This window comes from Engystomops pustulosus, chromosome 2, assembly GCF_040894005.1.
Source record: "Engystomops pustulosus chromosome 2, aEngPut4.maternal, whole genome shotgun sequence".
NCBI lineage: Eukaryota > Metazoa > Chordata > Amphibia > Anura > Leptodactylidae > Engystomops > Engystomops pustulosus.
In genome coordinates, this window is record NC_092412.1 from 262,205,536 (window position 1) to 262,229,699 (window position 24,164).

Consider the following 24,164-nt stretch of genomic DNA (forward strand, 5'->3'; position numbering starts at 1 on the left):
TGCGGACCCCGGCGCTATCATCGTCTGCTCTGCGGACCCCGGCGCTATCATCGTCTGCTCTGCGGACCCCGGCGCTATCATCGTCTGCTCTGGGGACCCCGGCGCTATCATCGTCTGCTCTGCGGACCCCGGCGCTATCATCGTCTGCTCTGCGGACCCCGGCGCTATCATCGTCTGCTCTGCGGACCCCGGCGCTATCATCGTCTGCTCTGCGGACCCCGGCGCTATCATCGTCTGCTCTGGGGTCTCCGGCGCAATCATCGTCTGCTCTGCGGACCCCGGCGCTATCATCGTCTGCTCTGGGGACCCCGGCGCTATCATCGTCTGCTCTGCGGACCCCGGCGCTATCATCGTCTGCTCTGGGGTCTCCGGCGCTATCATCGTCTGCTCTGGGGTCTCCGGCGCTATCATCGTCTGCTCTGGGGTCTCCGGCGCTATCATCGTCTGCTCTGGGGTCTCCGGCGCTATCATCGTCTGCTCTGGGGTCTCCGGCGCTATCATCGTCTGCTCTGGGGTCTCCGGCGCTATCATCGTTTGCTCTGGGGTCTCCGGCGCTATCACCATCTGCTCTGGGGTCTCCGGCACTATCACCATCTGCTCTGGGGTCTCCGGTACTATCACCATCTGCTCTGGGGTCTCCGGTACTATCACCATCTGCTCAGGGGTCGCCAGTATTATCTGCTCTGGGGTCTCCAGTACTATTATTGTCTGATCTGTGGTCTCCAGTACTATTATTCTCTGCTCTCGGGTCTCCAGTACTATTATTCTCTGCTCTGGGGTCTACAGTATTATTATTCTCTGCTCTGGGGTCTCCAGTATTATTATTCTCTGCTCTCGGGTCTCCAGTACTATTATTGTCTGATCTGTGGTCTCCAGTACTATTATTCTCTGCTCTCGGGTCTCCAGTACTATTATTCTCTGCTCTGGGGTCTCCAGTACTATTATTCTCTGCTCTGGGGTCTCCAGTATTATTATTCTCTGCTCTCGGGTCTCCAGTACTATTATTGTCTGATCTGTGGTCTCCAGTATTATTATTCTCTGCTCTGGGGGTCTCCAGTATTATTATTCTCTGCTCTGGGGTCTACAGTATTATTATTCTCTGCTCTGGGGTCTCCAGTATTATTATTCTCTGCTCTGGGGTCTCCAGTACTATTATTCTCTGCTCTGGGGTCTCCAGTACCATTATTCTCTGCTCTGGGGTCTCCAATAACATTATTCTCTGCTCTGGGGTCTCCAATAACATTATTCTCTGCTCTGGGGTCTCCAATAACATTATTCTCTGCTCTAGGGTCTCCAGTACTATTAGTCTCTGCTCTGGGGTCTCTAGTACCATTATTATCTGCCCTGGGGTCTCCAGATTCTCTCCAGATTCTCTGCTGAGATCTGTAATCACATTGTGTGATTAGTACATAATTCATTTCCTTTTATTACATGGATACCGGAGGGGCTGTCGGCCGAGGCGCAGGAGGTCAGACCATTGCGAGGTTCGCAGTAAAAAGTCACGTTATTTTGCATCTCAGGGACACAACGCATTTCGGAGTCAACTGCGACTCCATCAAGGGAAAAGAGACGGAGAATCTAAAAAAATAAAATGCAAAAGAAAATCCATAAAGATGTGGAAAATATTCATGAACAGATCCATAAAATACAGGAGAATTTAAAGAATCCACAGAAAATCCCTAAAAATAGAAATGTACACAAGTAAATCTGTGGAGAATTAATAACCTGCGGCTCCTTGTAACAGCCGCTGAATGCACGGATAACCTCCTGGATTATTACCTTCAGCTCCGTGTTTCTTCCTTTATGCATTTTGGGAGATATTTACAGCATTTGTGTGTTTAATATTTTTCCTGTAACATTATTATTATTACTATTGTTTCTGTGTATTTCTATATTTTATGGACATTTCTAGATTTAGGGACTTTCTGTGGATTCTTTATATTCTCATTCATTTTATGGATCTGCAGATTGTTCATGAATATTTATGGATTTTCTTTTGCAGTTCATTTTCTAGATTCTCCGTCTCTTTTCACTTGATGGAGTTGCAGCTGACTCCGAAACGCGTTGTGTCCCTGAGAGACCAAATAACGCAACTCTTTACTGCAAACCTCACGATAGTCTGCGCCTCCGCTGACAACCCCTCCGGTATCCAAGCCCAATCCAGACCACTGTGGTATCCGTCTCTCAAGGACCCGTCTACAGGCAGCACCTGAGGCACTTTTATCAAGACCAAACAACCAAAGTAGAATGTGCCAGATTCTCATGAACCTTATTCCAATTTCCTTTAGAGCATCCATATCGGTGACCACCCATCTTCATGCTGGAAGACCCGGCCACCCCCAGCCTCGTGCTGGAAGACCCGGCCACCCCCCAGCCTCGTGCTGGAAGACCCGGCCACCCCCCAGCCTCGTGCTGGAAGACCCGGCCACCCCCCAGCCTCGTGCTGGAAGACCCGGCCACCCCCCAGCCTCGTGCTGGAAGACCCGGCCACCCCCCAGCCTCGTGCTGGAAGACCCGGCCACCCCCCAGCCTCGTGCTGGAAGACCCGGCCACCCCCCAGCCTCGTGCTGGAAGACCCGGCCACCCCCCAGCCTCGTGCTGGAAGACCCGGCCACCCCCCAGCCTCGTGCTGGAAGACCCGGCCACCCCCCAGCCTCGTGCTGGAAGACCCGGCCACCCCCCAGCCTCGTGCTGGAAGACCCGGCCACCCCCCAGCCTCGTGCTGGAAGACCCGGCCACCCCCCAGCCTCGTGCTGGAAGACCCGGCCACCCCCCAGCCTCGTGCTGGAAGACCCGGCCACCCCCCAGCCTCGTGCTGGAAGACCCGGCCACCCCCCAGCCTCGTGCTGGAAGACCCGGCCACCCCCCAGCCTCGTGCTGGAAGACCCGGCCACCCCCCAGCCTCGTGCTGGAAGACCCGGCCACCCCCCATCCTCGTGCTGGAAGACCCGGCCACCCCCCATCCTCGTGCTGGAAGACCCGGCCACCCCCCATCCTCGTGCTGGAAGACCCGGCCACCCCCCATCCTCGTGCTGGAAGACCCGGCCACCCCCCATCCTCGTGCTGGAAGACCCGGCCACCCCCCATCCTCGTGCTGGAAGACCCGGCCACCCCCCATCCTCGTGCTGGAAGACCCGGCCACCCCCCATCCTCGTGCTGGAAGACCCGGCCACCCCCCATCCTCGTGCTGGAAGACCCGGCCACCCCCCATCCTCGTGCTGGAAGACCCGGCCACCCCCCATCCTCGTGCTGGAAGACCCGGCCACCCCCCATCCTCGTGCTGGAAGACCCGGCCACCCCCCATCCTCGTGCTGGAAGACCCGGCCACCCCCCATCCTCGTGCTGGAAGACCCGGCCACCCCCCATCCTCGTGCTGGAAGACCCGGCCACCCCCCATCCTCGTGCTGGAAGACCCGGCCACCCCCCATCCTCGTGCTGGAAGACCCGGCCACCCCCCATCCTCGTGCTGGAAGACCCGGCCACCCCCCATCCTCGTGCTGGAAGACCCGGCCACCCCCCATCCTCGTGCTGGAAGACCCGGCCACCCCCCATCCTCGTGCTGGAAGACCCGGCCACCCCCCATCCTCGTGCTGGAAGACCCGGCCACCCCCCATCCTCGTGCTGGAAGACCCGGCCACCCCCCATCCTCGTGCTGGAAGACCCGGCCACCCCCCATCCTCGTGCTGGAAGACCCGGCCACCCCCCATCCTCGTGCTGGAAGACCCGGCCACCCCCCATCCTCGTGCTGGAAGACCCGGCCACCCCCCATCCTCGTGCTGGAAGACCCGGCCACCCCCCATCCTCGTGCTGGAAGACCCGGCCACCCCCCATCCTCGTGCTGGAAGACCCGGCCACCCCCCATCCTCGTGCTGGAAGACCCGGCCACCCCCCATCCTCGTGCTGGAAGACCCGGCCACCCCCCATCCTCGTGCTGGAAGACCCGGCCACCCCCCATCCTCGTGCTGGAAGACCCGGCCACCCCCCATCCTCGTGCTGGAAGACCCGGCCACCCCCCATCCTCGTGCTGGAAGACCCGGCCACCCCCCATCCTCGTGCTGGAAGACCCGGCCACCCCCCATCCTCGTGCTGGAAGACCCGGCCACCCCCCATCCTCGTGCTGGAAGACCCGGCCACCCCCCATCCTCGTGCTGGAAGACCGGCGGTGGCGGGGTCCTCCAGCATGGAGATGGGCGGTGGCGGGGTCCTCCAGCATGGAGATGGGCGCTGCCTGGGTCCTCCAGCATGGAGATGGGCGCTGCCTGGGTCCTCCAGCATGGAGATGGGCGCTGCCTGGGTCCTCCAGCATGGAGATGGGCGCTGCCTGGGTCCTCCAGCATGGAGATGGGCGCTGCCTGGGTCCTCCAGCATGGAGATGGGCGCTGCCTGGGTCCTCCAGCATGGAGATGGGCGCTGCCTGGGTCCTCCAGCATGGAGATGGGCGCTGCCTGGGTCCTCCAGCATGGAGATGGGCGCTGCCTGGGTCCTCCAGCATGGAGATGGGCGCTGCCTGGGTCCTCCAGCATGGAGATGGGCGCTGCCTGGGTCCTCCAGCATGGAGATGGGCGCTGCCTGGGTCCTCCAGCATGGAGATGGGCGCTGCCTGGGTCCTCCAGCATGGAGATGGGCGCTGCCTGGGTCCTCCAGCATGGAGATGGGCGCTGCCTGGGTCCTCCAGCATGGAGATGGGCGCTGCCTGGGTCCTCCAGCATGGAGATGGGCGCTGCCTGGGTCCTCCAGCATGGAGATGGGCGCTGCCTGGGTCCTCCAGCATGGAGATGGGCGCTGCCTGGGTCCTCCAGCATGGAGATGGGCGGTGCCTGGGTCCTCCAGCATGGAGATGGGCGGTGCCTGGGTCCTCCAGCATGGAGATGGGCGGTGCCTGGGTCCTCCAGCATGGAGATGGGCGGTGCCTGGGTCCTCCAGCATGGAGATGGGCGGTGCCTGGGTCCTCCAGCATGGAGATGGGCGGTGCCTGGGTCCTCCAGCATGGAGATGGGCGGTGCCTGGGTCCTCCAGCATGGAGATGGGCGGTGCCTGGGTCCTCCAGCATGGAGATGGGCGGTGCCTGGGTCCTCCAGCATGGAGATGGGCGGTGCCTGGGTCCTCCAGCATGGAGATGGGCGGTGCCTGGGTCCTCCAGCATGGAGATGGGCGGTGCCTGGGTCCTCCAGCATGGAGATGGGCGGTGCCTGGGTCCTCCAGCATGGAGATGGGCGGTGGCTGGGTCCTCCAGCATGGAGATGGGCGGTGGCTGGGTCCTCCAGCATGGAGATGGGCGGTGGCTGGGTCCTCCAGCATGGAGATGGGCGGTGGCTGGGTCCTCCAGCATGGAGATGGGCGGTGGCTGGGTCCTCCAGCATGGAGATGGGCGGTGGCTGGGTCCTCCAGCATGGAGATGGGCGGTGGCTGGGTCCTCCAGCATGGAGATGGGCGGTGGCTGGGTCCTCCAGCATGGAGATGGGCGGTGGCTGGGTCCTCCAGCATGGAGATGGGCGGTGGCTGGGTCCTCCAGCATGGAGATGGGCGGTGGCTGGGTCCTCCAGCATGGAGATGGGCGGTGGCTGGGTCCTCCAGCATGGAGATGGGCGGTGGCTGGGTCCTCCAGCATGGAGATGGGCGGTGGCTGGGTCCTCCAGCATGGAGATGGGCGGTGGCTGGGTCCTCCAGCATGGAGATGGGCGGTGGCTGGGTCCTCCAGCATGGAGATGGGCGGTGGCTGGGTCCTCCAGCATGGAGATGGGCGGTGGCTGGGTCCTCCAGCATGGAGATGGGCGGTGGCTGGGTCCTCCAGCATGGAGATGGGCGGTGGCTGGGTCCTCCAGCATGGAGATGGGCGGTGGCTGGGTCCTCCAGCATGGAGATGGGCGGTGGCTGGGTCCTCCAGCATGGAGATGGGCGGTGCCTGGGTCCTCCAGCATGGAGATGGGCGGTGCCTGGGTCCTCCAGCATGGAGATGGGCGGTGCCTGGGTCCTCCAGCATGGAGATGGGTGGTGGCTGGGTCCTCCAGCATGGAGATGGGTGGTGGCTGGGTCCTCCGGCATGGAGATGGGTGGTGCCTGGGTCCTCCAGCATGGAGATGGGTGGTGCCTGGGTCCTCCAGCATGGAGATGGGTGGTGCCTGGGTCCTCCAGCATGGAGATGGGTGGTGGCTGGGGCTTCCAGCATGGAGATGGGTGGTGGCTGGGTCCTCCAGCATGGAGATGGGCGGTGCCTGGGGCTTCCAGCATGGAGATGGGTGGTGGCTGGGGCTTCCAGCATGGAGATGGGTGGTGCCTGGGGCTTCCAGCATGGAGATGGGTGGTGGCTGGGGCTTCCAGCATGGAGATGGGCGGTGGCTGGGGCTTCCAGCATGGAGATGGGCGGTGGCTGGGGCTTCCGGCATGGAGATGGGCGGTGGCTGGGGCTTCCAGCATGGAGATGGGCGGTGGCTGGGGCTTCCAGCATGGAGATGGGCGGTGGCTGGGGCTTCCAGCATGGAGATGGGTGGTGGCTGGGGCTTCCAGCATGGAGATGGGTGGTGGCTGGGGCTTCCGGCATGGAGATGGGCGGTGGCTGGGGCTTCCAGCATGGAGATGGGCGGTGGCTGGGGCTTCCAGCATGGAGATGGGCGGTGGCTGGGGCTTCCAGCATGGAGATGGGTGGTGGCTGGGCTTCCAGCATGGAGATGGGCGGTGGCTGGGGCTTCCAGCATGGAGATGGGCGGTGGCTGGGGCTTCCAGCATGGAGATGGGCGGTGGCTGGGGCTTCCAGCATGGAGATGGGCGGTGGCTGGGGCTTCCAGCATGGAGATGGGCGGTGGCTGGGGCTTCCAGCATGGAGATGGGCGGTGGCTGGGGCTTCCAGCATGTAGATGGGCGGTGGCTGGGGCTTCCAGCATGGAGATGGGTGGTGGCTGGGTCCTCCAGCATGGAGATGGGTGGTGGCTGGGTCCTCCAGCATGGAGATGGGTGGTGGCTGGGTCCTCCAGCATGGAGATGGGTGGTGGCTGGGGCTTCCAGCATGGAGATGGGTGGTGGCTGGGGCTTCCAGCATGGAGATGGGCGGTGGCTGGGGCTTCCAGCATGGAGATGGGTGGTGGCTGGGGCTTCCAGCATGGAGATGGGCGGTGGCTGGGGCTTCCAGCATGGAGATGGGCGGTGGCTGGGTCCTCCAGCATGGAGATGGGCGGTGGCTGGGGCTTCCAGCATGGAGATGGGCGGTGGCTGGGTCCTCCAGCATGGAGATGGGTGGTGGCTGGGGCTTCCAGCATGGAGATGGGCGGTGGCTGGGTCTTCCAGCATGTAGATGGGCGGTGGCTGGGGCTTCCAGCATGGAGATGGGCGGTGGCTGGGGCTTCCAGCATGGAGATGGGCGGTGGCTGGGGCTTCCAGCATGGAGATGGGTGGTGGCTGGGGCTTCCAGCATGGAGATGGGTGGTGGCTGGGGCTTCCAGCATGGAGATGGGCGGTGGCTGGGGCTTCCAGCATGGAGATGGGCGGTGGCTGGGGCTTCCAGCATGGAGATGGGCGGTGGCTGGGTCCTCCAGCATGGAGATGGGCGGTGGCTGGGGCTTCCAGCATGGAGATGGGCGGTGGCTGGGTCCTCCAGCATGGAGATGGGTGGTGGCTGGGGCTTCCAGCATGGAGATGGGCGGTGGCTGGGTCTTCCAGCATGTAGATGGGCGGTGGCTGGGGCTTCCAGCATGGAGATGGGCGGTGGCTGGGGCTTCCAGCATGGAGATGGGCGGTGGCTGGGGCTTCCAGCATGGAGATGGGTGGTGGCTGGGGCTTCCAGCATGGAGATGGGTGGTGGCTGGGGCTTCCAGCATGGAGATGGGCGGTGGCTGGGGCTTCCAGCATGGAGATGGGCGGTGGCTGGGTCCTCCAGCATGGAGATGGGCGGTGCCTGGGGCTTCCAGCATGGAGATGGGCTCTGAGTTCTGTTCTTCTTTTGTATCAATATTTATTTTGTGTGATAAAATTCTAGTAATTACTTATATCATACAACGTTATTCCCAGACCCCCCCCATGGTGGTGGTGGTGGTGGTGGTGAGGGGGGGGGGGGGGTTGGGGTGTGACCCCCATCATGCAAGCAGTGGTGAGGGGGCCTCTCCATGCTGGGGGTGGTGAGGGGGGGGGGGTGGCCCCCAATGCTGGTGGTGGTGAGGGGGGGGGGGGCCCCTTTCCATGCTGGGGGTGGTGAGGGGGGGGGGTGGCCCCTTTCCATGCTGGGGGTGGTGAGGGGGGGGGGGTGGCCCCTTTCCATGCTGGGGGGTGGTGGAGGGGGGGGGGGGCCCCTTTCCATGCTGGGGGTGGTGAGGGGGGGGGGTGGCCCCCAATGCTGGTGGTGGTGAGGGGGGCCCCTTTCCATGCTGGTGGTGGTGAGGGGGGATGGGCTGTGGCCCCCGATACCTTTTGTCTGAGGTACGGCCATAATAATCAGACATGCGATTCCGCCCAGACTCATGAAGGCCGATAGCGATAATCTCCGACCAAGCTGCAAAACACAAAGTGACGAATCCTCAGCACAACAGACAGAGATCAGTTTCTGCAGGACACAGGGCGACCATGAGGGGGCAGGATGAGGCCCCCAGCACCTACCTCCTATGACTGATGAGATACATGCACAATGGATACGCTGGGACCTCTGCCAGGCCGGACAGCGCCAGGTTCAGGTAGACGTTCCCTCCCAGGTCTCCGGTGCTGAGCGTCAGCCCATAATACACGAGGCTGCAGACAAACCTGACAGGAGGGGCATGAAGAGCAGCTCCAGAGACCCCCACACACACAGACCCCCCCACACACACACACAGACCCCCCCACCGACACATCGACCCCCCCCACGACACATAGACCCCCCACACACACACACAGACCCCCCCACCGACACATAGACCCCCCCCCCCCACTGACACACAGACCCCCCCCCCCATTGACACACAGACCCCCCCCCCCACTGACACACAGACCCCCCCCCCACTGACACACAGACCTCCCCCCCCACTGACACACAGACCTCCCCCACCGACACACAGACCTCCCCCACCGACACACAGACCTCCCCCACCGACACACAGACCCCCCCACCAACACACAGACCCCCCCACCAACACACAGACTCCCCCCACCAACACACAGACCCCCCCCCACCAACAAACAGACCTCCCCCACCGACACACAGACCTCCCCCACCGACACACAGACCTCCCCCACCAACACACAGACCTCCCCCACCGACACACAGACCTCCCCACCGACACATAGACCCCCCCCCACTGACACACTGACCCCCCCCCACTGACACACCGACCCCCCCACTGACACACAGACCCCCCCACGGACACACAGACCTCCCCCACCGACACACAGACCTCCCCACCAACACATAGACCCCCCCCACACACACATCCCACCCCCATACAGCACCCCCACAACAAACCCTTCCCACACATAGACCCCCCCACCAACACACAGACCCCCCACCAACACACAGACCTCCCCCACCAACACACAGACCTCCCCCACCAACACACAGACCTCCCCCCACCAACACACAGACCTCCCCCACCAACACACAGACCTCCCCCACCAACACACAGACCTCCCCCACCAACACACAGACCTCCCCCCACCCAACACACAGACCTCCCCCACCAACACACAAACCTCCCCCACCAACACATAGACCTCCCCCACCAACACATAGACCCTCCCCACCAACACATAGACCCCCCCACCAACACATAGACCCCCCCACCAACACATAGACCCCCCCACCAACACACAGACCCCCCCCACCAACACACAGACCCCCCCACCAACACACAGACCCCCCCACCAACACACAGACCCCCCACCAACACCAGACCTCCCCACCAACACACAGACCCCCCCACCAACACACAGACCTCCCCCACCAACACATAGACCCCCCCACCAACACATAGACCCACCACACACACATCCCACCCCCATACAGCACCCCCACAACAAACCCTTCACACACACAGAAACCCCCCCCCCCCCTCCTGGTGCCACAGACAGGACTTACCAGGCCCACATCATGAGCAGTGTCCGGCGGCGCAGCACAGCACTGCTACATATGCTCCAGATACTGTCCTGGGGGGCTGCGCTCTTCTGCCGGGGGTCAGGGAGAAGGGTTTGGGTTTGGAGCAGTTCCAGCGTCCCATAAAGATCAGAGCGCCCTGAGCCTCGCGAAGGCGACCCTGAGCGTGAAGCCATCGGGGGGACTCCGGGATCCACCTGCCACAGAGAGAGCGTCTGTACACGGGAGACCAGGAGACCCCCTCCCACCAGGAGACCACTACACGAGACAGAGCCCCAAACCACCAGGAGACCACTACACGGGACAGAGCCCCACCCCACCAGGAGACCACTACACGAGACAGAACCCCAAACCACCAGGAGACCACTACACGGGACAGAACCCCACCCCACCAGGAGACCACTACACGAGACAGAACCCCACCCCACCAGGAGACCACTACACGGGACAGAACCCCACCCCACCAGGAGACCACTACACGAGACAGAACCCCACCCCACCAGGAGACCACTACACGAGACAGAGCCCTAAACCACCAGGGGACCACTACACGAGACAGAGCCCCAAACCACCAGAAGACCACTACACGAGACAGAGCCCCAAACCACCAGGAGACCGCTACACGGGACAGAGCCCCACACCACCAGGAGACCACTACACGAGACAGAACCCCAAACCACCAGGAGACCACTACACGGGACAGAACCCCACCCCACCAGGAGACCACTACACGAGACAGAACCCCAAACCACCAGGAGACCACTACACGGGACAGAACCCCACCCCACCAGAAGACCACTACACGGGACAGAACCCCACCCCACCAGGAGACCACTACACGGGACAGAACCCCACCCCACCAGAAGACCACTACACGAGACAGAACCCCACCCCACCAGGAGACCACTACACGGGACAGAACCCCACCCCACCAGAAGACCACTACACGAGACAGAACCCCACCCCACCAGGAGACCACTACACGAGACAGAGCCCCAAACCACCAGGAGACCACTACACGAGACAGAGCCCCAAAACACCAGAAGACCACTACACGAGACAGAGCCCCAAACCACCAGGAGACCACTACACGGGACAGAACCCCACCCCACCAGGAGACCACTACACGGGACAGAAACCCACCCCACCAGGAGACCACTACACGGGACAGAACCCCACCCCACCAGGAGACCACTACACGGGACAGAACCCCACCCCACCAGGAGACCACTACACGAGACAGAACCCCACCCCACCAGGAGACCACTACACGAGACAGAGCCCAAAACCACCAGGAGACCACTACACGGGACAGAACCCCACCCCCACCAGGAGACCACTACACGAGACAGAGCCCTAAACCACCAGGAGACCACTACACGGGACAGAACCCCACCCCACCAGGAGACCACTACACGGGACAGAACCCCACCCCACCAGGAGACCACTACACGAGACAGAACCCCACCAGGAGACCACTACACGAGACAGAGCCCCAAACCACCAGGAGACCACTACACGGGACAGAACCCCACCCCACCAGGAGACCACTACACGGGACAAAACCCCACCCCATCAGGAGACCACTACACGAGACAGAGCCCCAAACCACCAGGAGACCACTACACGGGACAGAACCCCACCCCACCAGGAGACCACTACACGGGAGACCAGGAGACCCCCTCCCACCAGTAGACCACTACACGAGAGAGCCCCAAACCACCAGGAGACCACTACACGGGATAGAGCCCCACCCCACCAGGAGACAACTACACGAGACAGAACCCCAAACCACCAGGAGACCACTACACGGGACAGAACCCCACCCCACCAGGAGACCACTACACGAGACAGAACCCCACCCCACCAGGAGACCACTACATGGGACAGAACCCCAACCCACCAGGAGACCACTACACGAGACAGAGCCCTAAACCACCAGGAGACCACTACACGGGACAGAACCCCACCCCACCAGGAGACCAATACACGGGACAGAACCCCACCCCACCAGGAGACCACTACACGGGACAGAACCCCACCCCACCAGGAGACCACTACACGGGACAGAACCCCACCCCACCAGGAGACCACTACACGAGACAGAACCCCACCCCACCAGAAGACCACTACACGAGACAGAACCCCACCCCACCAGGAGACCACTACACGAGACAGAACCCCAAACCACCAGGAGACCACTACACGAGACAGAGCCCTAAACCACCAGGAGACCACTACACGAGACAGAGCCCCAAACCACCAGGAGACAACTACACGGGAGACCCCCCCCCCCCCCCCCCCCGCCAGGAGACCACTACACGGGACAGAACCCCAAACCACCAGGAGACCACTACACGGGACAGAACCCCACCCCACCAGGAGACCACTACACGAGACAGAACCCCACCCCACCAGGAGACCACTACACGAGACAGAGCCCCAAACCACCAGGAGACCACTACACAAACAGAGCCCCAAACCACCAGGAGACCACTACACGGGACAGAACCCCACCCCACCAGGAGACCACTACACGAGACAGAGCCCCAAACCACCAGGAGACCACTACATGGGACAGAACCCCACCCCACCAGGAGACCACTACACGAGACAGAACCCCACCCCACCAGGAGACCACTACACGGGACAGAGCCCCAAAGCACCAGGAGACCACTACACGAGACAGAGCCCCAAACCACCAGGAGACCACTACACGGGACAGAACCCCACCCCACCAGGAGACCACTACACGGGACAGAACCCCACCCCACCAGGAGACCACTACACGGGACAGAACCCCACCCCACCAGGAGACCACTACACGGGACAGAACCCCACCCCACCAGGAGACCACTACACGGGACAGAACCCCACCCCACCAGGAGACCACTACACGAGACAGAGCCCCAAACCACCAGGAGACCACTACACGAGCCGGACCCCCCTCCCCCCCACCAGGAGACCACTACACGAGACAGAGCCCCAAACCACCAGGAGACCACTACACGGGACAGAACCCCACCCCACCAGGAGACCACTACACAAGACAGAACCCCTCCCCACCTTGAGACCACTACACGGGACAGAACCCCCCCCCCCCCCCACCAGGAGACAACTACACAGGACAGAGCCCCAAACCACCAGGAGACAACTACACGGGAGACACCCCCCCCCCCCATCAGGAGACAACTACACGGGACAGAGCCCCACCCCACCAGGAGACAACTACACGGGACTAAACCCCCCCCCCCCCCAGGATACAACTACACAGGACAGACACCCCCCCCCCTCCACCAGGAGACCACTACACGGAACAGAACCCCCCCCCCCACCAAGAGACAACTACACGGGACAGAACCCCCCCCACCAGGAGACCACTACACGGGACAGAACCCCCCCCCACCACCAGGAGACCACTACACGGGACAGAACCCCACCCCACCAGGAGACCACTACACGAGACAGAGCCTAAACCACCAGGAGACCACTACACGAGACAGAGCCCCAAACCACCAGGAGACCACTACACGAGCCAGAACCCCCCTCCCCCCCACCAGGAGACCACAACACGGGACAGAACCCCACCCCACCAGGAGACCACTACACGAGACAGAGCCCCAAACCACCAGGAGACCACTACACGGGACAGAACCCCACCCCACCAGGAGACCACTACACGAGACAGAACCCCTCCCCACCTTGAGACCACTACACGGGACAGAACCCCCCCCCCCCCACCAGGAGACAACTACACGGAACAGAACCCCCCCCCACCAGAAGACAACTACACGGGACAGAGCCCCAAACCACCAGGAGACCACTACACGAGACAGAACCCCTCCCCACCTTGAGACCACTACACGGGAGACGCCCCCCCCCCCCCCATCAGGAGACAACTACACGGGACAGAGCCCCACCCCACCAGGAGACAACTACACGGGACAGAACCCGCCCCCCCAGGATACAACTACACAGGACAGACCCCCCACCACCACCAGGAGACCACTACACGGAACAGAACCCCCCCCCCCACCAGGAGACAACTACACGGACAGAACCCCACCCCCACCAAGAGACCACTACACGGGACAGAACCCCACCCCACCAGGAGACAACTACACGGGACAGAACCCCACCACCACCACCACCACCAGAAGACAACTACACGGGACAGAACCCCACCCCACCAGGAGACCACTACACGGGACAGAACCCCCCCCACCAGGAGACCACTACACGGGACAGAACCCCCCCCACCACCACCACCAGGAGACCACTACACGGGACAGAACCCCACCCCACCAGGAGACCACTACACGAGACAGAGCCCCACCCCACCAGGAGACCACTACACGGGACAGAACCCCACCCCACCAGGAGACCACTACACGGGACAGAACCCACCCCACCAGGAGACAACTACACGGGACAGAACCCCAACCCACCAGGAGACCACTACACGAGACAGAGCCCTAAACCACCAGGAGACCACTACACGGGACAGAACCCAACCCCACCAGGAGACCACTACACGGGACAGAACCCCACCCCACCAGGAGACCACTACACGGGACAGAACCCCACCCCACCAGGAGACCACTACACGAGACAGAACCCCACCCCACCAGGAGACCACTACACGGGACAGAACCCCACCCCATCAGGAGACCACTACACGGGAGACCAGGAGACCCCCTCCCACCAGGAGACCACTACACGGGACAGAACCCCACACCACCAGGAGACCACTACACAGGACAGAACCCCACACCACAAGGAGACCACTACACGAGACAGAACCCCTCCCCACCTTGAGACCACTACACGGGACAGAACCCCCCCCCCCCCCACCAGGAGACAACTACACGGAACAGAACCCCCCCCCACCAGGATACAACTACACGGAACAGAACCCCCCCCCACCAGGATACAACTACACGGGACAGACACCCCCCCCCCCCACCAGGAGACAACTACACGGACAGAACCCCACCCCCACCAGGAGACCACTACACGGGACAGAACCCCACCCCACCAGGAGACCACTACACGGGACAGAGCCCCACCCCACCAGGAGACAACTACACGGGACAGAACCCCCCCCCCCCCCAGGATACAACTACACAGGACAGACCCCCCCACCAGGAGACCACTACACGGAACAGAACCCCCCCCCACCAGGAGACAACTACACAGGACAGACCCCCCCCCCCACCTGGAGACCACTCCACGGGACAGAACCCCCCCCCCACCACCACCACCAGGAGACCACTACACGGGACAGAACCCCCCCCACCAGGAGACCACTACACGGGACAGACCCCCCCCCCCCACCAGGAGACCACTACACGGGACAGAACCCCACCCCACCAGGAGACCACTACACGGGACAGAGCCCCACCCCACCAGGAGACAACTACACGGGACAGAACACCCCCCCCCCCAGGATACAACTACACAGGACAGACCCCCCACCAGGAGACCACTACACGGAACAGAACCCCCCCCACCAGGAGACAACTACACAGGACAGACCCCCCCCCCCCCACCTGGAGACCACTCCACGGGACAGAACCCCCCCCCCACCACCACCACCAGGAGACCACTACACGGGACAGAACCCCCCCCACCAGGAGACCACTACACGGGACAGAACCCCCCCCCCACCAGGAGACCACTACACGGGACAGAACCCCACCCCACCAGGAGACCACTACACGAGACAGAGCCCAAACCACCAGGAGACCACTACACGAGACAGAGCCCCAAACCACCAGGAGACCACTACACGAGCCAGAACCCCCCTCCCCCCCACCAGGAGACCACAACACGGGACAGAACCCCACCCCACCAGGAGACCACTACACGAAACAGAGCCCCAAACCACCAGGAGACCACTACACGGGACAGAACCCCACCCCACCAGGAGACCACTACATGAGACAGAACCCCTCCCCACCTTGAGACCACTACACGGGACAGAACCCCCCCCCCCACCAGGAGACAACTACACGGAACAGAACCCCCCCCCCCCCCCCCACCAGGTGACAACTACACGGGACAGAGCCCCAAACCACCAGGAGATAACTACACGGGAGACGACCCCCCCCCCCCCCCCATCAGGAGACAACTACACGGGACAGAGCCCCACCCCACCAGGAAACAACTACACGGGACAGAACCCCCCCCCCCCCCAGGATACAACTACACAGGACAGACCCCCCCCCCCCCACCAGGAGACCACTACACGGAACAGAAACCCCCCCCCCACCAGGAGACAACTACACGGACAGAACCCCACCCCCACCAGGAGACCACTACACGGGACAGAACCCCACCCCACCAGGAGACAACTACACGGGACAGAACCCCCCCCCCCCACCACCACCACCACCACCAGGAGACCACTACACGGGACAGAACCCCCCCCACCAGGAGACCACTACACGAAACAGAACCCCCCCACCCCCACCAGGAGACCACTACACGGGACAGAACAACCCCCCCCCCCCAGGATACAACTACACAGGACAGACCCCCCCACCAGGAGACCACTACACGGAACAGAACCCCCCCCCCCCCTACCAGGAGACAACTACACGGGACAGAAAACCCCCCCCCCCACCACCACCACCAGTAGACCACTACACGGGACAGAACCCCCCCCACCAGGAGACCACTACACGGAACAGAAACCCCCCCCCCCCACCAGGTGACAACTACACGGACAGAACCCCACCCCCACCAGGAGACCACTACACGGACAGAACCCCACCCCACCAGGAGACAACTACACGGGACAGAACCCCCCCCCACCACCACCACCACCACCAGGAGACCACTACACGGGACAGAACCCCCCCCACCAGGAGACCACTACACGGGACAGAACCCCCCCCCCCCACCACCAGGAGACCACTACACGGGACAGAACCCCCCCCCCCCAGGATACAACTACACAGGACAGATCCCCCCACCAGGAGACCACTACACTGAACAGAACCCCCCCCCCCCCCCCCACCAGGAGACAACTACACAGGACAGACCCCCCCCCCCCCCCACCTGGAGACCACTACACGGGACAGAACCCCCCCCCACCACCACCACCACCAGTAGACCACTACACGGGACAGAACCCCCCCCACCAGGAGACCACTACACGGGACAGAACCCCCCCCCCCCCACCAGGAGACCACTACACGGGACAGAACCCCACCCCACCAGGAGACCACTACACGAGACAGAGCCCAAACCACCAGGAGACCACTACACGAGACAGAACCCAACCCCACCAGGAGACCACTACACGAGTCAGAACCCCCCTCCCCCCCACCAGGAGACCACAACACGGGACAGAACCCCACCCCACCAGGAGACCACTACACGAGACAGAGCCCCAAACCACCAGGAGACCACTACACGGGACAGAACCCCACCCCACCAGGAGACCACTACACGGGACAGAACCCCTCCCCACCAGGAGACCACTACACGGGACAGAACCCCCCCCCCCCCCCCCACCAGGAGACAACTACACGGAACAGAACCCCCCCCCACCAGGAGACAACTACACGGGACAGAGCCCCAAACCACCAGGAGACAACTACACGGGAGACGCCCCCCCCCCATCAGGAGACAACTACACGGGACAGAGCCCCACCCCACCAGGAGACAACTACACAGGACAGAACCCCCCCCCCCCCCCAGGAAACAACTACACAGGACAGACCCCCTCCCCCACCAGGAGACCACTACACGGAACAGAACCCCCCCCCCACCAGGAGACAACTACACGGACAGAACCCCACCCCCACCAGGAGACCACTACACGGGACAGAACCCCACCCCACCAGGAGACAACTACACGGGACAGAACCCCCCCACCACCACCACCACCACCACCAGGAGACCACTACACGGGACAGAACCCCCCCCACCAGGAGACCACTACACGGGACAGAACCCCCCCCCCCCCACCAGGAGACCACTACACGGGACAGAACCCCACCCCACCAGGAGACCACTACACGGGACAGAACCCCACCCCACCAGGAGACCACTACACGAGCCAGAGCCCCAAACCACCAGGAGACAACTACACGGGACAGAACCCCAACCCACCAGGAGACCACTACACGAGACAGAGCCCTAAACCACCAGGAGACCACTACACGGGACAAAACCCCACCCCACCAAGAGACCACTACACGGGACAGAACCCCACCCCACCAGGAGACCACTACACAGGACAGAACCCCACCCCACCAGGAGACCACTACACGGGACAGAACCCCACCCCACCAGGAGACCACTACACGGGACAGAACCCCACCCCACCAGGAGACCACTACACGAGACAGAACCCCACCCCACCAGGAGACCACTACACGAGACAGAACCCCACCCCACCAGGAGACCACTACACGGGACAGAACCCCACACCACCAGGAGACCACTACACGGGACAGAACCCCACACCACCAGGAGACCACTACACGAGACAGAACCCCTCCCCACCTTGAGACCACTACACGGGACAGAACCCCTCCCCACCTTGAGACCACTACACGGGACAGAACCCCCCCCCCCCCCCCCCCGCCACCAGGAGACAACTACACGGGACAGAGCCCCAAACCACCAGGAGACAACTACACGGGAGACGCCCCCCCCCCCCCCCCCCCATCAGGAGACCACTACACGAGACAGAGCCCCCCCCCCCCAGGATACAACTACACAGGACAGACCCCCCCCCACCACCAGGAGACCACTACACGGAACAGAAACCCCCCCCCACCAGGAGACAACTACACGGACAGAACCCCATCCCACCAGGAGACCACTACACGGGACAGAACCCCACCCCACCAGGAGACAACTACACGGGACAGAACCCCACCACCACCACCACCACCAGGAGACAACTACATGGGACAGAACCCCACCCCACCAGGAGACCACTACACGGGACAGAACCCCCCCCACCAGGAGACCACTACACGGGACAGAACCCCCCCCCCCACCACCACCACCAGGAGACCACTACACGGGACAGAACCCCACCCCACCAGGAGACCACTACACGGGACAGAACCCCACCCCACCAGGAGACCACTACACGAGCCAGAGCCCCAAACCACCAGGAGACAACTACACGGGACAGAACCCCAACCCACCAGGAGACCACTACACGAGACAGAGCCCTAAACCACCAGGAGACCACTACACGGGACAGAACCCCACCCCACCAGGAGACCACTACACGGGACAGAACCCCACCCCACCAGGAGACCACTACACGGGACAGAACCCCACCCCACCAGGAGACCACTACACGAGAAAGAACCCCACCCCACCAGGAGACCACTACACGGGACAGAACCCCACCCCATCAGGAGACCACTACACGGGAGACCAGGAGACCCCCTCCCACCAGGAGACCACTACACGGGACAGAACCCCACACCACCAGGAGACCACTACACGGGACAGAACCCCACACCACCAGGAGACCACTACACGAGACAGAACCCCACACCACCAGGAGACCACTACACGGGACAGACCCCCCCCCCCCCCACCAGGAGACAACTACACGGAACAGAACCCCCCCCCACCAGGATACAACTACACGGGACAGACACCCCCCCCCCACCAGGAGACAACTACACGGACAGAACCCCACCCCCACCAGGAGACCACTACACGGGACAGAGCCCCAAACCATCAGGAGACAACTACACGGGACAGAGCCCCACCCCACCAGGAGACCACTACACAAGACAGAGCCCCACCCCACCAGGAGACAACTACACGGGACAGAACCCCCCCCCCCCAGGATACAACTACACAGGACAGACCCCCCCACCAGGAGACCACTACACGGAACAGACCCCCCCCCCCCACCAGGAGACAACTACACAGGACAGACCCCCCCCCCCCCCGTTTGGAGACCACTACACGGGACAGAACACCCCCCCCCACCACCACCACCACCAGGAGACCACTACACGGGACAGAACCCCCCCCCCCACCAGGAGACCACTACACGGGACAGAACCCCCCCCCCCACCAGGAGACCACTACACGGGACAGAACCCCACCCCACCAGGAGACCACTACACGAGACAGAGCCCAAACCACCAGGAGACCACTACACGAGACAGAGCCCCAAACCACTAGGAGACCACTACACGAGCAAGAACCCCCCTCCCCCCCACCAGGAGACCACAACACGGGACAGAACCCCACCCCACCAGGAGACCACTACACGAGACAGAGCCCCAAACCACCAGGAGACCACTACACGGGACAGAACCCCACCCCACCAGGAGACCACTACACGAGACAGAACCCCTCCCCACCTTGAGACCACTACACGGGACAGAACCCCCCCCCCCCACCAGGAGACAACTACACGGAACAGAACCCCCCCCCCCCCCACCAGGAGACAACTACACGGGACAGAGCCCCAAACCACCAGGAGACAACTACACGGGAGACGCCCCCCCCCCCATCAGGAGACAACTACACGGGACAGAGCCCCACCCCACCAGGAGACAACTACACGGGACAGAGCCCCACCCCATCAGGAGACAACTACACGGGACAGAGCCCCACCCCACCAGGAGACAACTACACAGGACAGACCCCCCCCCCCACCAGGAGACCACTACACGGAACAGAAACCCCCCCCCCAGCAGGAGACAACTACACGGACAGAACCCCACCCCCCACCAGGAGACCACTACACGGGACAGAACCCCACCCCACCAGGAGACAACTACACAGGACAGAACCCCCCCCCCACCACCACCACCACCAGGAGACCACTACACGGGACAGAACCCCCCCCACCAGGAGACCACTACACGGGACAGAACCCCCCCCCCACCAGGAGACCACTACACGGGACAGAACCCCACCCCACCAGGAGACCACTACACGAGACAGAGCCCCACCCCCACCAGGAGACCACTACACGGGACAGAACCCCACCCCACCAGGAGACCACTACACGGGACAGAACCCCACCCCACCAGGAGACCACTACACGAGCCAGAGCCCCAAACCACCAGGAGACAACTACACGGGACAGAACCCCAACCCACCAGGAGACCACTACACAGGACAGACCCCCCCCCCCCTCCACCAGGAGACCACTACACGAGACAGAGCCCTAAACCACCAGGAGACCACTACACGGGACAGAACCCCACCCCACCAGGAGACCACTACACGGGACAGAACCCCACCCCACCAGGAGACCACTACACGGGACAGAACCCCACCCCACCAGGAGACCACTACACGAGACAGAACCCCACCCCACCAGGAGACCACTACACGGGACAGAACCCCACACCACCAGGAGACCACTACACGGGACAGAACCCCACACCACCAGGAGACCACTACACGAGACAGAACCCCTCCCCACCTTGAGACCACTACACGGGACAGAACCCCCCCCCCCACCAGGAGACCACTACACGGAACAGAACCCCCCCCCCCTACCAGGAGACAACTACACGGGACAGAGCCCCAAACCACCAGGAGACAACTACACGAGACAGAACCCCTCCCCACCTTGAGACCACTACACGGGACAGAACCCCCCCCCCCCACCAGGAGACCACTACACGGAACAGAACCCCCCCCCCCTACCAGGAGACAACTACACGGGACAGAGCCCCAAACCACCAGGAGACAACTACACGGGAGACGCCCCCCCCCCCCCCCCATCAGGAGACAACTACACAGGACAGACCCCCCCCCCCCCACCAGGAGACCACTACACGGGACAGAACCATACCCCCCCCCCCCACCAGGAGACCACTACACGAGACAAAGCCCCACCCCACCAGGAGACCACTACACGGGACAGAACCCCACCCCACCAGGAGACCACTACACGAGACAAAGCCCCACCCCACCAGGAGACCACTACACGAGACAAAGCCCCACCCCACCAGGAGACCACTACACGGGACAGAACCCCACCCCACCAGGAGACCACTACACGGGACAGAACCCCACCCCACCAGGAGACCACTACACGGGACAGAACCCCACCCCACCAGGAGACCACTACACGGGACAGAGCCCCAAACCACCAGGAGACCACTACACGGGACAGAACCCCACCCAACAAGGAGACCACTACACGAGACAGAACCCCAAACCACCAGGAGACCACTACACGGGACAGAACCCCCCTCCCCCCCACCAGGAGACCACAACACGGGACAGAACCCCACCCCACCAGGAGACCACTACACGAGACAGAGCCCAAACCACCAGGAGACCACTACACGGGACAGAACCCCACCCCACCAGGAGACCACTACACGAGACAGAGCCCCAAACCACCAGGAGACAACTACACGGGACAGAACCCCACCCCACCAGGTTACAACTACACGGGAGACGCCCCCCCCCCCCCCATCAGGAGACAACTACACGGGACAGAGCCCCACCCCACCAGGAGACAACTACACGGGACACAACCCCCCCCCCCCAGGATACAACTACACGGACAGACACCCCCCCCCCCCCCCCACCAGGAGACCACTACACGGAACAGAAACCCCCCCCCCACCAGGAGACAACTACACGGACAGAACCCCACCCCCACCAGGAGACCACTACACGGGACAGAACCCCCCCCACCAGGAGACCACTACACGGGACAGAACCCCCCCCCCCCCACCACAGGAGACCACTACACGGGACAGAACCCCCCACCCCCCACCAGGAGACCACTACACGGGACAGAACCCCACCCCACCAGGAGACCACTACACGAGACAGAGCCCAAACCACCAGGAGACCACTACACGGGACAGAACCCCACCCCACCAGGAGACCACTACACGAGACAGAACCCCCCCCCCACCAGGAGACCACTACACGAGACAGAGCCCCCCCCCCACCAGGAGACCACTACACGGGACAGAGCCCAAACCACCAGGAGACCACTACACGAGACAGAGCCCCTCCCCACCTTGAGACCACTACACGAGACAGAACCCCACCCCACCAGGAGACCACTACACGAGACAGAGCCCCAAACCACCAGGAGACCACTACACGGGACAGAGCCCCCCCCCACCAGGAGACCACTACACGGGACAGAACCCCACCCCACCAGGAGACCACTACACGAGACAGAGCCCAAACCACCAGGAGACCACTACACGAGACAGAGCCCCCCCCACCACTACACAAGGAAGAACCCCCCCACCCCACCAGGAGACCCCCACATGGGCAGACCCTACTCACAGTGACAGCAAGAGGATGCTTAGTCCTTGTATGTTCACCACCAGCGCCAGGAGCCGCCACCCGCGCACAAAGTATCCGATGAGAGCGAACTGCGCGATTCCCAGTGCAAAGAACAGACTGCTGAGCGATCCTGGGGTCACAAGCATTGAGGGGGTCAGTGCTGCAAGCCAGAGAATCAGGGGAACAACAATACAAGGGGCCCAGGATGGCACGGACGCACGGGGGACTACGCTCCCGGCGCACGGGGGACTACGCTCCCGGCGCACGGGGGACTACGCTCCCGGCGCACGGGGGACTACGCTCCCGGCGCACGGGGACTACGCTCCCGGCGCAAGGGGGACTACGCTCCCGGCGCAAGGGGGACTACGCTCCCGGCGCAAGGGGGACTACGCTCCCGGCTCCCGACCCACGGGGGACTACGCTCCCGGCTCCCGACCCACGGGGGACTACGCTCCAGGCGCACGGGGGACTACGCTCCCGGCGCACGGGGGACTACGCTCCAGGCTCCCGACCCACGGGGGACTACGCTCCCGGCTCCCGACCCACGGGGGACTACGCTCCAGGCGCACGGGGGACTACGCTCCAGGCGCACGGGGGACTACGCTCCAGGCGCACGGGGGACTACGCTCCCGGCTCCCGACCCACGGGGGACTACGCTCCCGGCGCACGGAGGACTACGCTCCGGCGCACGGGGGACTACGCTCCCGGCTCCCGACCACGGGGGACTACGCTCCCCGGCTCCCGACCCACGGGGACTACGCTCCCGGATCCCGACCCACGGGGGACTACGCTCCCGGATCCGGCGCACGGGGGACTACGCTCCCGGATCCCGGCG

The 24,164-nt window shown here is 63.0% G+C and overlaps 1 pseudogene; it reads right to left on the bottom strand.

Annotated features, from left to right (window-relative positions):
- LOC140119689 (protein mab-21-like 3) overlaps window positions 1-23,566 on the bottom strand; it is a 79,981-nt pseudogene extending 56,415 nt beyond the window's left edge.
- Between the last annotated feature and the right edge of the window lie 598 nt (window positions 23,567-24,164).